Consider the following 14,783-nt stretch of genomic DNA (forward strand, 5'->3'; position numbering starts at 1 on the left):
CCACAGTAGTTAATGGCACTGAACAAAACTACTTTGTGTGCTAATATGCTCCACGTGAAAGAGCAGAATGATGTCACTCACAGTGAAGCCAGCCAACACAGAGAGAGGGACAATTTTAATTATCGCGAAAGGTCATGGTCAACGCCAGAACAAATGAGGGTCCCAATTATTAAAGAAAGTCTCAAAAGTGCACCCATGATATATGTCCTTGCATTAAGTGTAGCCATATGGCTTTAGGGAATTCCGAAGAATTTACAGAAGTAGGACAAAAAGTAGTACTTCTAGAAAATATTTGTGAACTGCATTTTAGTATGAGCAAACATGCATGTGTATATCTGCTCATGCGAAAATCTGAGTGTTTGCAAGTTCACTATCCCTCCAACCACTTTTTTCCCCAACTCTGGAAGAAGGTTCACGTCTGTCATTGGCAGGAGTAAATTTCCTACATTTCTCAGCATGGGAAAAGATTAGAGAAGAGTTGTTGAAAACCCTTAAAACATGCAAGTTAGTAAGTTTGCACAGACTCAAAATGGCATTCTAACCCTGGAACTATTGCTTACCACTACCTTCAGCCCCAGTAGATCTGTGGAAAAGTGGCAACATAAGGGGATTGCAAGTATTCAAACACTACTATTCAAACACTACTATGTTATGAGCCCTGGCATAATCAGAGAGGCTATAGCAGAGCTCTTATATAATGAGATTGCTGCCATAATTTGTCACTGTACTACATGGCACAAAAGAGACAAGTGGATTTTTTACAGGACAAGTAGATTTATGAAGCAACCTGCCCCATGGACAAGGAGATATTTTTATAAATTCCACACAACTGTATAAAGTTCTGCACTATATTGGGTACTCCAGCATGACATAAGGCATTTCAAAGAGATTTCAACATGGCTGTCTCACTCACATTCATTTCAAGTGATTAACTTTTTTCATTAGGGGCGGTCACCATAAGGCATAAAGCATGTGCTCCCTGCCGGTCTAGTAACACCTAGCTTTGTATAGTTTTTATGTAAATATAAAAAGCATGACCATGTGTGGCCTGTTTTCGGTACAATTGCAGCCTTTGAAAAATTATAAACTTACATAAAAATGTAATAAGATATTATAAAATGACGTTTCTTGTTCTTTTTCTTCTGACTGTTGGGCAAGACTTCATTTAATACTTCTAATGCACATTAACAGCGATATCAAATTAATGATATTGCCCATTCAGAATAAAGTAGGCAATTGGGTGCACACCAGTGCAAATCTCACATATTTCTGCAACTTCCATGATTAAATTAATTGTCACTTGATGCGATGTGCACCTCAACATGGCATCAAACGCCATGCACTGCACTCAGCATAACCAATAAAGGATAATCTATAAACACCACCCTTTGAGCCATATACTGCAAAGGGCAGATTTGAAGTAGATTACATCGGAGTGCTTTACAACCTCATTAGTGGTGTGAAGCACTATATAAATAATACAACCAGACCACGTAGAAAAATATGTTACGTCTCAGAAGGGGTACACAAAGCACAACATAAAGCAACCATACAACATAGTACTACACCATCCTTACTTTGGGGCTGCATGCTATCCATCCACCAAGAGTGCTTAGAAAGCCTCAGTAGTATAGAGCCAATCAAATTGCAAGTACAATACAATGAGGACTTAATGCAATGCTTGTTAGAAATCTAATGTGCCTCCTTCCATTAATGAATTGCTTTTTATTAGACTGCACAACATTGAAATATTGTAGAAAAGGAATGAGAAATTGGAGAGATAGTGCGGGTAAAAGTTACTTCGCAATAGGTTATGAAAATAGCAGAAGCAGACAGCTTTGCGCTAGCGCCTGCCAGCGCACTGAAAAAGGACACGAAATCTGAAATACTGCGCTCTACCTCAGATTAGTCAGAGGCACAAGAAACTACCACTGGTGCCATCATAATGGGACAGGAACTATTAGGAAAACAGTGCACACAAATCTCAGATCATCAACTATGTTGTAAGTGGGGGGGGGAAGGTAAATAAATGAAATACAAAATATTAAATATATATTTAAAAATTAATGTCTTAACCGCATCGCTGCTGCGGTGATTTTTGCGCTGTGCGGCTGTTTTCCGCGTTACATGACGAGCTCAGCTCGTCATCAGCACACGCCACCCGTGGCTGATGAAGAGCTGAGCTCGTCATCAGCAGCCAAGGGGTTAAAAGAAAGGGATGGGCTATGGACAGGAAACTGTCAAAAATCAGTAGCCAGTGAAAACGTAGCTGGTTATAAAAATGGCTGCAAAACATACAAGTTGCTGCCATCCACAGATATGAAAGGTCCTGTGCCTGCTGTCTGGGAGGATGCCTAAGAGCAATGAAAGGGGAGAGAGTACAGATTACCATCATAGAAATCCAATTAGTAAGTGTTACTGCTGCATGGAAGCAGCAAGTTAACACTTACACCAGCGAGATGAAGAATAATCAATGGAGCAGACAGCCATTAAGTCGCTCTAAGTCACAGTAATAGTTAATGAGAAACACAATACTATGCAAAGTAATTAGTAAAGAAACGTTTTGTATTTAAGGAGACAGTAATTACACAACAAAGAAAGTAATCTAGAAGAAACATTCAGACTTCAACCACCCAGCCTTTAGGCTGGACAGAAAACCTCTGAAAGGCAATTAATGACAAATGGGAATTTTCAGATCAAAAATGTGTTTTCAGTCTTGCCTGCATTGTATGGAGCCAACTACACAGCTTCTAGAACAATCTCTCAGTTAACTAGTTTTAACATGAAACACACATATCAACACGTAATAGAATTCACTATCAAAAAGTGAACATGGCTCAAACAGTGGGAAGCTTGCCATAATTAGGCGTTCATGGTGCACGTCCACTCCTGGAAAGCTGATCAAATTCAGACATTTTTAGCCACCGATTTCCCTGGTTCTCTCTACTATGGACCAACTAGATCTGGAGGGAGACTTACACCTCTTTAAGGCCCAGGATACACTGCCATTGGAACGCATTTTATATCTATGAATGTGTGCGTTTTAATATGTCTTTCTACTGTGCACTTTTATGGTTCACTGAACAGACAAAGTTAAGATGGCTGACTGACTAGTGGGAGGTGACTCCGCGGCAAAGCAGATGTAACTGAAAAAGCAAGCAGATGAGAAGGTCATTTTCATGGGAATAATCGGCTAAACATCACTGGAGGCCATGCGTTCAAAAGATATAAGAGTTAACACCAAACAGGGCAAAAAATAAATCTAATGCGCAGCTCCCAACTGAGTGAGTGAGTGAGATAGAGAGAGAACCTAGTCAAAATAATACATAGCCTTATTTAGTAAGAAAAACATGAAACTGGCATACACCATTGTCAATCAGTAAGATGGGACCTGCACCACTATTTTATGCCACAACTTGTACACAAATGCAAAAATAACAATTGATTGACAGAATGCAGAACAATGTCATACATACACCCCAGTACAGAGATCTGGGCCCAATTCCATCGTTTTTTGGCTCACCATGCTATTCCAGTTTGGACCCAGCATAGCCAAATCAGACTTGACCCTGCGCTCAATGGGAACAGTCAAGCCCGAACTGCCAGGCCAGGTCCCTCCTGGACTGGAAACAAGCATCCTAGGACCGGTTTCGGGCTTTCAGCCAGGATAGCTGGACTCCAGTGGCATGGAGAGCGTAGCACAACTTGTACACAAGGCAACGCCTACATTATCATCAAGAAACACTCATTAAAATTACTATCCCTTTAAAGATCACGTTAAGAGGACCATGTGTTTATTCAGCACTTAAGATATACCAACAATCTTCACGCCCTGTGCATGCATATTTTGAAAGACAACCCCTTTTGAGGGGTCTTTGAGTTGTTTCCACACTATGTTTGTAAAACAGTCAATTGAACATTTTAAACTACACTTGCCAAATATACTGGTGAATAAAAAGATAAAGGATCTACAAATAGAACTACGCAGCTCACAAATTCCTTAAAACATTAGGTTATTATTTACAATCTAGAATAACTATTACATGTTTGAGAGGGAAATGTATTATAATCATAACAAATATAGAAATTTGGGAAAAATAAATATTATATATTCGTTTTATTTTTAAACTATGCTATATTGTGGTATGAAATGTAGAATGCAGAAGAGTAATGTTCACAGACCATACCACTTCCATTCAAGATAGACAATCATTTATACATCCTTTGAAATCAAATTAAGTAATCCAGGTACAGAGAGGGAAGCAGCCTATATTAAATCCAGTAATTTTACATTCATTCAAAGTTACATACATTTTAAGACTGGATCTGCTTTCCTAGTCCAACTAGTTTGTCTCCAAGCCTAGGGCCCCACCTGTATCTTACTGGAAGGGCCTACATATGAATCGCAGTAGACAAAGAAAGTACATTTATGGAGAGAAAACAAACTTAAAAGCAGCAAGTTTGAGACGAGGATGTGCTATACAAATTATTTCAGGGCACTAACGGTCTTGAATGACACTTCTAGTATGATATATGTGTACACCCACACACTGTCTCAAGAAAGCCTGAGTCAAGCAATAAAAGCCCGGGAAAGAATCGCACACCGCAGATTCCAATCCCACATACATTTATTGCAGCAAAGCTGTTCACTCCCTCAGGGACTGTCATGGGCAGGATGGATATAAGAGCGAGAGCGTAATTTTTTTCTTTTTTAATGCAAGCAATAGGGAAACTTAATGGGTCCATGAGAATTTGGAGGACAAGATGACTGGGGAATTTAGATAACTAGATCTGCAAAGGATTGACAGCCAATCAAGAGATCACAATATTGGGATGATGTGCTGCTGTCTTCAACACCCTCCTATCAGACTGGGCGCGACAGGTTGCACCTATGGAGGAATGTTGAAGCAGGTAGAGGACACTACCTTACTCCAGTCCAGCCTAGATAGGAAGCATTTTTTTTCAAGGTCTTCACGAGAAAAACATTTACTGCCTACATTAGCAGAATACTAGACAGAAAGAGCCCGCAGAATTGATTCCACAGGAACATACATATAAGCAAGTGTAAAGAGGACTTCCATTTTGATCGGTTCAATTTTAAAAGGCTGGTGTACTTTCAAAGAATAACCCAAAACCAATTAAGTGTCTTGTTTTGGTCGTGGTTTAAAGGGGGTTAGATGGGGTAGATGAGATGGTGAAAAGCATCTGCGTACCATCCGCACAGATGCAGAATTGTGCCTCCAGCTCATTAAGTAAGTTAGCCAGGGAGTGCATATAAAGATGTATTAATAGTGGATCCCTGTGGTAAACTGCACATCTACATCCTTGGATGTGGAGTAAAAGGGGTTACACTGAAGGGCTTGGTCCGGTCTGATGGAAAAGGCTATATCAATTTCAGGTTTGTACCCAAAAACCCTAACTGTAAAGGCACCACCATAGCCCACCATTCTACACAGACTATCTAAAATTAAAGATCAGATTCAGTACTATGACCAGGTCTAAAACCTGCCTGAAAGGAATGTAAACAGCTGATGGTATTCAACATAGTTCTGCAGTTGTATAAATACACGTTTTTCTAGCAGCCAACCTAGAGAAGGAAGCTGCAGAATTGGCTGTTAAATGCTAGGGTATTCTAGGCTGAGGGAATATTTATTTGGCAAATATTTAATGCATGTTTCCATTCAAAGAGGGCCATGCCCTAAGCAGGGGAGCTGCTAAAAATCTCCAGGAGATCAAATAAGGAAAGGATGTGGCCCAATAGCTGGAGCAGTCGACCTCCAAGCTGGGGAAACTGGTTTGAATCTCAGCAGAGACTCAACATTCTGCAATTCTGGGCAGATCACTTAATCTCCCCACGCCTAACAAAATAAATGTGTCCATCTGTAATGCAACTGGGGCTCATGCAAAGCACTCAGACCTTCGGGTCGGGTTCGTGCTAAATAAAAAAAACATAATGGCAGTTTTACTATCTGTGACGGGCAAAGATCATAAGAAAAGCCTGATAGTCTAATTTGAGAGATATTAAATAGTTGTGCCTTGGTAATGGGTTTGAATGTAAAGAAAGGCATCAGTGGGCTAGGCATCCAGTCGTCCCTATTTTATTGGCAGAGGGGTCTCCCATGCTCTGTAAAACATCTCTAAATTTGGTAATCTCTTGAAAATATGAAAAGAGACTCAATTAGACTCTTATTAGGGTGGATAGTAAGAGGAGTTGACCTAGGTGACATTCATTAACAACCAAAAAAATACCTTCATACAAGTTCAGTGCCAATGAAATCCTTCGCAAAAAATATGCCTTTTTAGCTTACTGAATTTTTTGTTTCTTCGTCCCCTACCTAGGCTACATGATAGGATCTGGAGTCAAGAGATGAGTTGCAGCGACATTTTCTTTTGGCTTCTTCGACTTAATTTAAGGGTTATGAGATAATTGATTTTTGGACACTCAAGGTTAATTTTGTGAAACTAGCTCTCAGAATGTATCAGGCCTACACAATGGTTGTCAACATATTCCTCTGAGATTTTAATTGTGATTAGCTGATGTGATGTCAAGAAGAAATATTATATCACTTGTGAAACTTTAAACTTTTACACAACCTTCTTTAACTCTGCCCAACTTACACACAAAGAGAATTATTGACCTCAACTTTTGAGATCCTACAAATAGAAAAGACTCCATCTTACTGTAGTTGATGAATCTGACCACTTGATGTTTCCTTAACAAATGCTTTTTCGTGGAGGTTGTTAGCCTTGTGGCCAACGCCCAAAAGAATCTTGTGTATTATCGGACCGTGAACCCTCACCCTCACCACCCAGGTTATGCTCACAAGAAACAAGCAGGAGAGAAGTGCACCATCATTACCAGAAAAGATGGTTAGGACACCATCAGAAGAAAAAGAGACCCTATCACAAGAACAGCTCTCCACTGCAGCCCACAAGAGAAATGGAAGAAAGGTAAGCCAAATAACATCTGAAGGCAAACTATGTAAACATAAAGACGCTGAACCATGGGTGAGGCACCATAGCGAAAAGAAGTGGCTGTGGACCAATTCTCTTATTGCTAACCAATCTAAAAAGCCCAAACAGAGCATAAACAATCATTCACTCTACCATGGTGGATTCTTATCGCACTCATCTGGCACGTTTCCTCTTTAACAATTCCATGTTTAGAAAATAGTCTGCCTCAGTTATTTTTAAATAGGACTAATTCCTCCCTACATTTCTGACAAGATTATGCCCAAAAACAATGGTTTGTAATACATCTCCAGGACATAGGAGCACAGTTAGATTATCACAAAAACAACAAAAACACACTTTAGTAGTGTTTAGACTCTTTACCTCCTAATATCATGAAAGACAAACTTAACACCTGAAAACATGTTTTCAGGTCACCAACAATAAGCATTCATAAATCCAAACAGAAGCAACAAAAAGGGTTTTGCAAGGGGCCACAAAGAATCCGTAGACTATGAATCGGGAGAAACTGTGACACTAGACTGAAGGGAAGAGGAACTAATGGTCGGGGGAAGGACATAGGAGCAGCTGTCGGTGGAGTTCAGGGTTTGGATGGGAGGGTTTACCGTAGGGGTTAGTTCTGGGAGCTGCAATGTGTGGGGTGAGGGCTGACGGAAGCGAAAGGCTGCGGGTGGATTTGGGGTTAGTGCTGAGAGAAGGAAAGCTGCTGTGAACTGTGCAGATCATTACCAACACTCAACGCCCAAATAAACCAACATGACTGAATATTGGTACACGACATGAAGAGAGGGCTGACTCCTTCGTGCCTGGTAGTCAGATTAAACGTGAATCCATTGTTAAGCCTACTGTTACTATAGAGGGACGTCTGATTGTCCTATCGCATTACTAGGAGGCACCTTTAATGTGGGGCCCTGGTCCATTGTTCCCTTCACTTAAAACGTGTCTGCTCACAAAACAAGCGCTTTCAACACAACTGTCTTGTGTGCAAGAGAGACACATCTTGCAAGGCAGGCGCAGCGAATTTAGGAACTGGCTGCATATTTGAAATGCCTCAGTTCAGTGTGCAGCTACTAGAACTCACCAATGAGATTGTGCTTTAATCTTGCTTGTCATAGCCACCGGCTTTCTGCCGCAAATTTAAATGAAAAAAAAATTGCGCCGAAGAGCGTCACATGTAAAAGCGGACTACACAAAGTTTTTAGTATGGTCTCCAGCTTTACCCCCATATTTTCCGCAGTGAAGACGTTTAGAATTTCACTGTAACTACGATAATTGGCTGCATTTAATGAAAAACTGTTGGTGCAAACAAGGAATGCTTTCCAGTTTTACCTCTGTGTGGTCTCTTTCAATCGAAGGGAGTATTAACTAACCTAGGTGTGGCTCAGGGGATTCCCGTGCAGAAGGAAGATCGAGGACAAATGTAAATGTATTTATATAGCGCATATCACCCACATCGCAGGCATCTAAGCGCTTGCTTAGGGAACCCGTCCTGGTATTCCCCTGTGAGATAACCCCGGCAGAGTACCCACAAGGTGAAAGCCAGGCATCCCGCCGCGAGGGGCCGTTGTGGAGATTAAGCAAGCTATTGCCCAGAGTCGCAGAGTGTGAACCCGTGAGTCGAGTAGGCACCGGAGCGAGAATCATCTAGTCCGTGGAATTATTGAGCCCAAGCCCCGTCGAGGCGGGGAATTGAACCCTGGTCTAGGGCCGATCTCAGCTTCCGGGTCTGCCGCCTCTAACCCCTGTGCCACACTTCTCCACACAAGCCAAGCGTCTGCAATGAATGAAGGCTCCCTCAAGAGCCAACCCACGGTCATTGCTTTTGTGACCCCATCTCTCCTTCAGCAAGAGCACACGAGATCACTGGCCCGTACAGAGAGTGACAGTGCATACTGGCACTCGGTGAAACTCTCCCTGCTCTCTGGTGCAGGAGACCTGGTCAAAAGTTGACCGAGCGCAGACTGCACAGCAATGTAAAGAGTTCTCGGAGAGGGAAGAGGGTGTGAGGGAGAGAATAAAAGAGGAGACATTGCCTTAGCTGGAAAGGGAAGGGGTCGGGAAGCAGAAAGCAGTGAAAGTTTGCTAAATCTGGAGCAAAGAAAAGCATGCAGAACAGAAGGGCGGCGGAGAAGGGGTGGCAGCTGCTCCTGCACTGTACGCTTGGGGAGGAATTTTCACCAACGCACAAGACAAGAGGGAGTCTGTATGTGTGTGTTAGATATTTACCCTGAACACAGCGCGCATAAAAAACGGTGGCCTACCTGTAGAGGCAAAAGATTTCCATATATAAAATAAGCATTGGCGCCGCGCGGCTGTCAAAGTGGCGCCACGCGGCAATAAAAAAAACAAGCTGAATGGCAGGGGTGTAAAAGGAGGCGGGAAAGGAGGAGAGAGGAAAGGAGGCGGGAAAGGAGGAGAGTGGAGAGAAGAAGGGAGGGGAGGCAAAGTGGCAGGAAGAAGAGTGAGGGCATGAAGGGATCGAAGGCAAGGGAAAGAAAGGGAAGATGGATGAGATTAAGAGGAGCCACAGATGGACTTTAGAACAAGGCAGCGCTGGGAGGGGGGCTGGGCACGTAGGAAGGAGAAATGAGAGTCACGGCCTTGCGGCCGTGAAGTGTGAAGCAGTGGACGGGGAAGCAGATCCCTTTGAACCTCTCGGAGGCAGGAGCAAATGGTATGGGGAGGAGAAATGCTGCTGGAAGGCTCGGGCAAGCTCGTGCACGAGGGCGTGCACTTCTGGAAATCCGCTTTGCTTTGCTTTTGAGAGCTTAGTTTAGCTCTTGGTTTCACCCAAATAGGGCTCGCCTATTATATCCCTGCAGGATATTAATAGGCGAGCCCTAAAAAGTGGTGGAAGAATCCCTTAAACTAATTTCACTTTAAAGTAATTACTCTGGACCTCAATCCAGTTCATTTTTTGCTCAGTTTGTCACTCTAGACAGAGGTGAGTCACAACCAAGTCTGAACTGGTTCTGTTCCAATATGAACAGGACAAATGAATGGCGAAGCGAGGTGCTACTAGTCAGAAATGCAAGCGACCACATACCAGTTTCTGGATTGTTGGCCCACTTCAGTGAGATACAGCTTAAGCCCTACGGCACAGTGAGCACAAGATCAATTTACTATCCAACACCTTCCCTAGTGTCCACAGGGACTGGAGTTGGAATAGTAAATTAAACTATTCACTATCCAGCACCTCAAAGCACTATGCGTTGTAAAGTTACAGTAACAACAAATCCCCTGCACTGGAGACAAACAGTAATTTCTTGGTAATTTACAGTTTCAATGAGAAAAGTAAAATGAGCACATCAAGACTTAAGTGAGTCGACCAATTGATGCAATAAAAGAGTTCAATGGTTTGAGAAGTTCTTGGTGTATAACACCGGTTTAATGTTCCTCTGTACTGGCCAACACGTGTTTCATCGCAGGGAACAGACTGCGAATCTTCAGGGCCTCATAGGCTATGAAACGATAATGGTAATTTGGCCACCCGGATGGGAAAAGATGTGTAGAGAATAAGCGTTGCTCGCGTAGTTGGCTGTCTCTCATTAGTGTTCAATGGAGGCCAAAAACCGGGAGGAGAAGATTTAGCGCAGTAGCGCTCGAAATCAAAAACAGGCGGATACACCTGACTATCTGCATTCCCCCTCCTGTAGTTCCCGGCGCCGTGTTTCGAAAGACTATGCGTTGTAAAGGTATTCATTGTAAAGGCATGAGTGGTAAAAGTATGAGTTGTAACGTCATAAAACCGTGGGAAAATGGCATGTAGGACGTCTGAATTATTCTCAGCCTTTACACAGCTGATCATGAGACACATTCACAGCCTGGCACATAGCATGGGTCATTATATGGTCTTGAGCTGGTAATCGTCCTGCCATGCTAACAGTCATAAAGCTGCAAGAATGGATAGCTTCATCTCAGGAAGAAGTGTTTCTGTAAAAGTTCCTCAGTGTTCACTAACACTAGACTCTTCTCAACTTGTAAATTAAGCACTTTAATTTGATCTTCGAGAATACATGTACATTAATTGAACAATGTGCAGACAGCAATGTTATACCTAAAAACTAGAACTCCTAACAACTATACCCCCCCCCCCCATGTATTTTCGCATAATAGGGAGTTCTTGGCTTGAAGATAAGATCAAACAAGCAACATAATCAGAGATTTCCCCCACTAGTTTATTAGTCGTTTACTATCATGGAAATTGGTTGTTCGAAGTAGTAGTGCTTTGAGTTTGCCATCAAACACATGTTGTGCAAGATTTATGGGATGTATCGATTGTTGCTGTATCAAAAAAAACATTCCATCAAAAACACAGGGTATACTTCAAATTGAAATATCTTTCTTCGTTTTTCATAATGTTTATAAAAATACATGCATGGTTAAAAACACATTTTGTAAAACAATCAGTTTTTTTTTTCATTTAAACCTTATGAAAAACACAATCCTACAAGTAACACCCAGCTAACCCACATCTTCATACCAGACTTACTGAAAAGTAGGTTTTGATACCCCAATTCTAATTTTGAGACCTCAGACTTGACAGAAAACAGACTGAGATAATTATTTTAAAAAGTAAATAACCATGCCATTTGGCCGCTCACTACAGTTCTACCTAGAGTCTTATTAAAGGCAAACGGGTATTCTTAATATTTTTGAACTGCAACCCAATCATTGTTTGACACATGCAATCATAAGTTGACTTTACCTTTGCATAAAACTCCATTGGAAAAAAAGTAGCATGGCTGTTCTTATTAAGAGCAAGCAATCATGCACAAAATGTTGGGTGTTTGATAGACTTATTATATGGCAATCTTTTTTTTTTTTAAAGATATCTGTTACTCATTAGCAATAGAGCCAGGATTCTGCTCATTAAATAATGTTGTTCCATGACACCCTTTTACACGGCAGAGTCTTACTCCAGAGGTCACACAGGTCGTCCAATTAAAAGGACAGCAAGAGATACCTCTGGTCCTAGAATGTTTTTCGCCATCATTTTCTCTTGCTCAGAAACTTCCACCTCTAGTGCTGCTAACTGATGGAAAACTCTCCTACATGATAACAGAAACAAACCTTCCAATGTCTTGTTTAGAAAACTCCTAATACTACTTGGGTTGAAGGCATGGCACGATTTTTATTTAAAAAAACAATACTTGTCTCTGTCCAAAGAATAGTACATTTCTCGTACCAGTAACTGACCACTCAAAAGTCATGAAGGCTTCCGGGAAAGAGGGCCTAAAACTCCTTCTCAATACTTGTATTTAATGCAGAGCATACGTTTGATACAGTTGCAAAGAATAGCTACAAAATGCCAGTTGTTTATTTCCTTCAAAGGGTGTGAATGTGGGGCATAGGACAGTGGGGAAAGTTGGGAGAATGCTGGAGTCATAAGATTAAAATATGCAAAAATAACATACATATTAAAATATGGCACCAAAATAAGCACGGTATCGCAGGGCAACTGGTTGGATGTCACTTATTTTAATTAGTTTGGATTGCCATTAGCCGTCGGCGGGTGGGAGGGGGTGCTTTTTTTTTTTTACTTAACTTACAGGCAGTCACTGGTAACCAACAAACCAAACTACACAGCTCTTTCTATGAAGCGAATAAACACTGGTTGTCATCCAGCCCAAGAGCAACTCTGTAAAGTGTTTTTACAAGAGCAGGCTGAGTGACCTGTGTGTAGAGAACAGTGCGTTTCATCAGCAGTTATAAACAGAGTGATTACACAACTTCATAGTTTTTTCCAATTAGTTGGTATGGCCAGAATTGACTTCGCCTAAACCATTATAAACTTTTCACAAATACCGACATACAACACTAGCAATTCCGAGTTATAATCTGGCACTCGGTATTGAAAGATAAATATAATATATACAAATTAAAGGGATAAAAACAAATAAAGTGCTGGGACACCCAAAAGGGTCTCAAGGAGGAGGATTTTATGTTTACAGTATTGCAGAATTGCCACACACACGGGGTACAATAAGGAAGTAGACACATCATCATCAGATTGTCCATTTACCTGTCCTGTAGCGCTAGCTTTTCATGAGCTTTAAAAAAGCCAGCACAGTTAATCTAAGGTGCATTATTTTTCAGAAATATGTTTCTTACAAAGGTCCAGTCTTTATATTCACAAATATATAAAAGAAAGACATATTCCGATAAATAACAGCTGATAAAAAATACTTAAAGGCTGAAAACAAACCAGATACAACTTGCATTGCGACTGCATGAAATATTTTTTCAAGTATTTTCATGATAACATGTTCCACGATCTGTAAATTACGGTCTTCTCTTGTCAAAGCTAGAAAAAAACAGTATGACGTTGTACAAAACTGAATTGAAGACAATTTACAGTGAAAAAAAACGTTTTAAACGAGTAACCACTGACTGAGTCTATCTGTGGAGATAGTTAAATATGACAACTAACAAATACTGGCTTCCCCTTTAGAGTGAAGTTTGACATGGACGCATAACCGAGAATATCAGTGGTCAATGAGGGAATGACAGATGTTTACATTTCCGAGTTCAGTCAGATCGCCAGTAGAAGGTACTCTTTATAAAATGCTCAGTCAGATCGCCAGTAGAAGGTACTCTTTATACAATGTTACATCAAATGAAAGTGTGGATGAGGATGCGAAGCAGGGGGATTTCAACTCGAAGTCCTCACCAAGAATCAGAGGCACGCACAACCTCCAATGTTGGCGCTCGACACTTTTGGTGTCTCCCCTAATGCATCTTCTCTTATACCGACCCGCCTTCTAGTGTTCCCTACATCGCTTCACTTACACTGTGCCCAGGGTGGCTACTTTTCCCGAATTTTGATATGTTGACCCGTAATATTTCCAATGCATCAAAACGCTCCATCCCTATACTAACCTCATCTAATACCTTTAGTTTAAAAGCATTAGCCACCTTTTAGTGCCCCTTCAGTCTCTATCTCATCCCCTCCTTTCCCAAATGCCTTGGCTGGAATCACCGTATCTTTTAAGGGAAGCATTAACACCCGCCGCTTTTCGCATTTTTCCTTTAGTCCATTTCCATTAAGGTCAAACCTTCCACTTTTCAATATGGCTCTCAAGTAAAAGCACACCCCTCTGTGTGTTGTCTTGTCATCTTCCAATACAAGCCTGCCACGAAAAGCCTGCTACCTTAACTCCAATATATGCTCTCCATTGTACTCGCCTCTCCAAAAACACTAGCCTCTTATCTAGTGTTCAGCAACCCTCCGGAATATCTCTGTCACACTAGGTCCACGACCAGACACCCTGCCAACACTCACCGATGCCGGGCCTGCTTATGCCCTCGCCGCCCCTCGGTCTTGTCCAAGCTTCGCTTCGTCTCTTCGGTTCCAGGCCCCTTTTCGGCCTTCTCACTGCCACCTCCGGGTCCCCGGCGCCGCCATATTCCTTCTGCGCTCACAGGCAGCGCCAGCCAAAGGGGGAGAGGGATGGGGTGCGCACGCACGGCCTGGGAGGCGCGCACGCAAGGGAAAGGAATAGAAAGAGAGCTTAAGGGGAGACGCGCACAAGAGTGATGATGACCTGTCCATGGAAATAGAAGAAATACTGCTATTGACAACCAATTTTCGTTAATGAGGCTGAAGTTAGCTTCTTATTCGGCCAGCTTCTTATTCGCAGGCTGAAGTTAGCTTCTTATTCGGCCAGCTTCTTATTCGCAGGCTGAAGTTAGCATCTTATTCAGCCAACATCTTATTCAGCCACCATTTTATTTGCAGGCAACATTTTATATAAAATGCAATCATAAATGATTCAATGAACTCCATTTTATGGGACTCTACATTGCCA

At 41.8% G+C, this 14,783-nt stretch overlaps 1 protein-coding gene across 2 annotated transcripts in view; it reads right to left on the reverse strand.

Moving 5' to 3' along the window:
- Positions 1 to 14,487, reverse strand: part of FBXO42 (F-box protein 42) — a 278,393-nt gene extending 263,906 nt beyond the window's left edge. Inside the window, exon 1 of one of the 2 annotated variants that reach the window (XM_086921916.1) lies at positions 14,161 to 14,487. The gene's annotated coding sequence lies outside the window, so the exon portion shown is untranslated. The remainder of the gene's footprint in view (positions 1 to 14,160) is intronic. The other variant, XM_086921915.1, reaches the window with a different exon arrangement.
- Between the last annotated feature and the right edge of the window lie 296 nt (positions 14,488 to 14,783).

Source organism: Lissotriton vulgaris, chromosome 5 (assembly GCF_964263255.1).
Source record: "Lissotriton vulgaris chromosome 5, aLisVul1.2, whole genome shotgun sequence".
In the NCBI taxonomy this organism is placed as follows: domain Eukaryota; kingdom Metazoa; phylum Chordata; class Amphibia; order Caudata; family Salamandridae; genus Lissotriton; species Lissotriton vulgaris.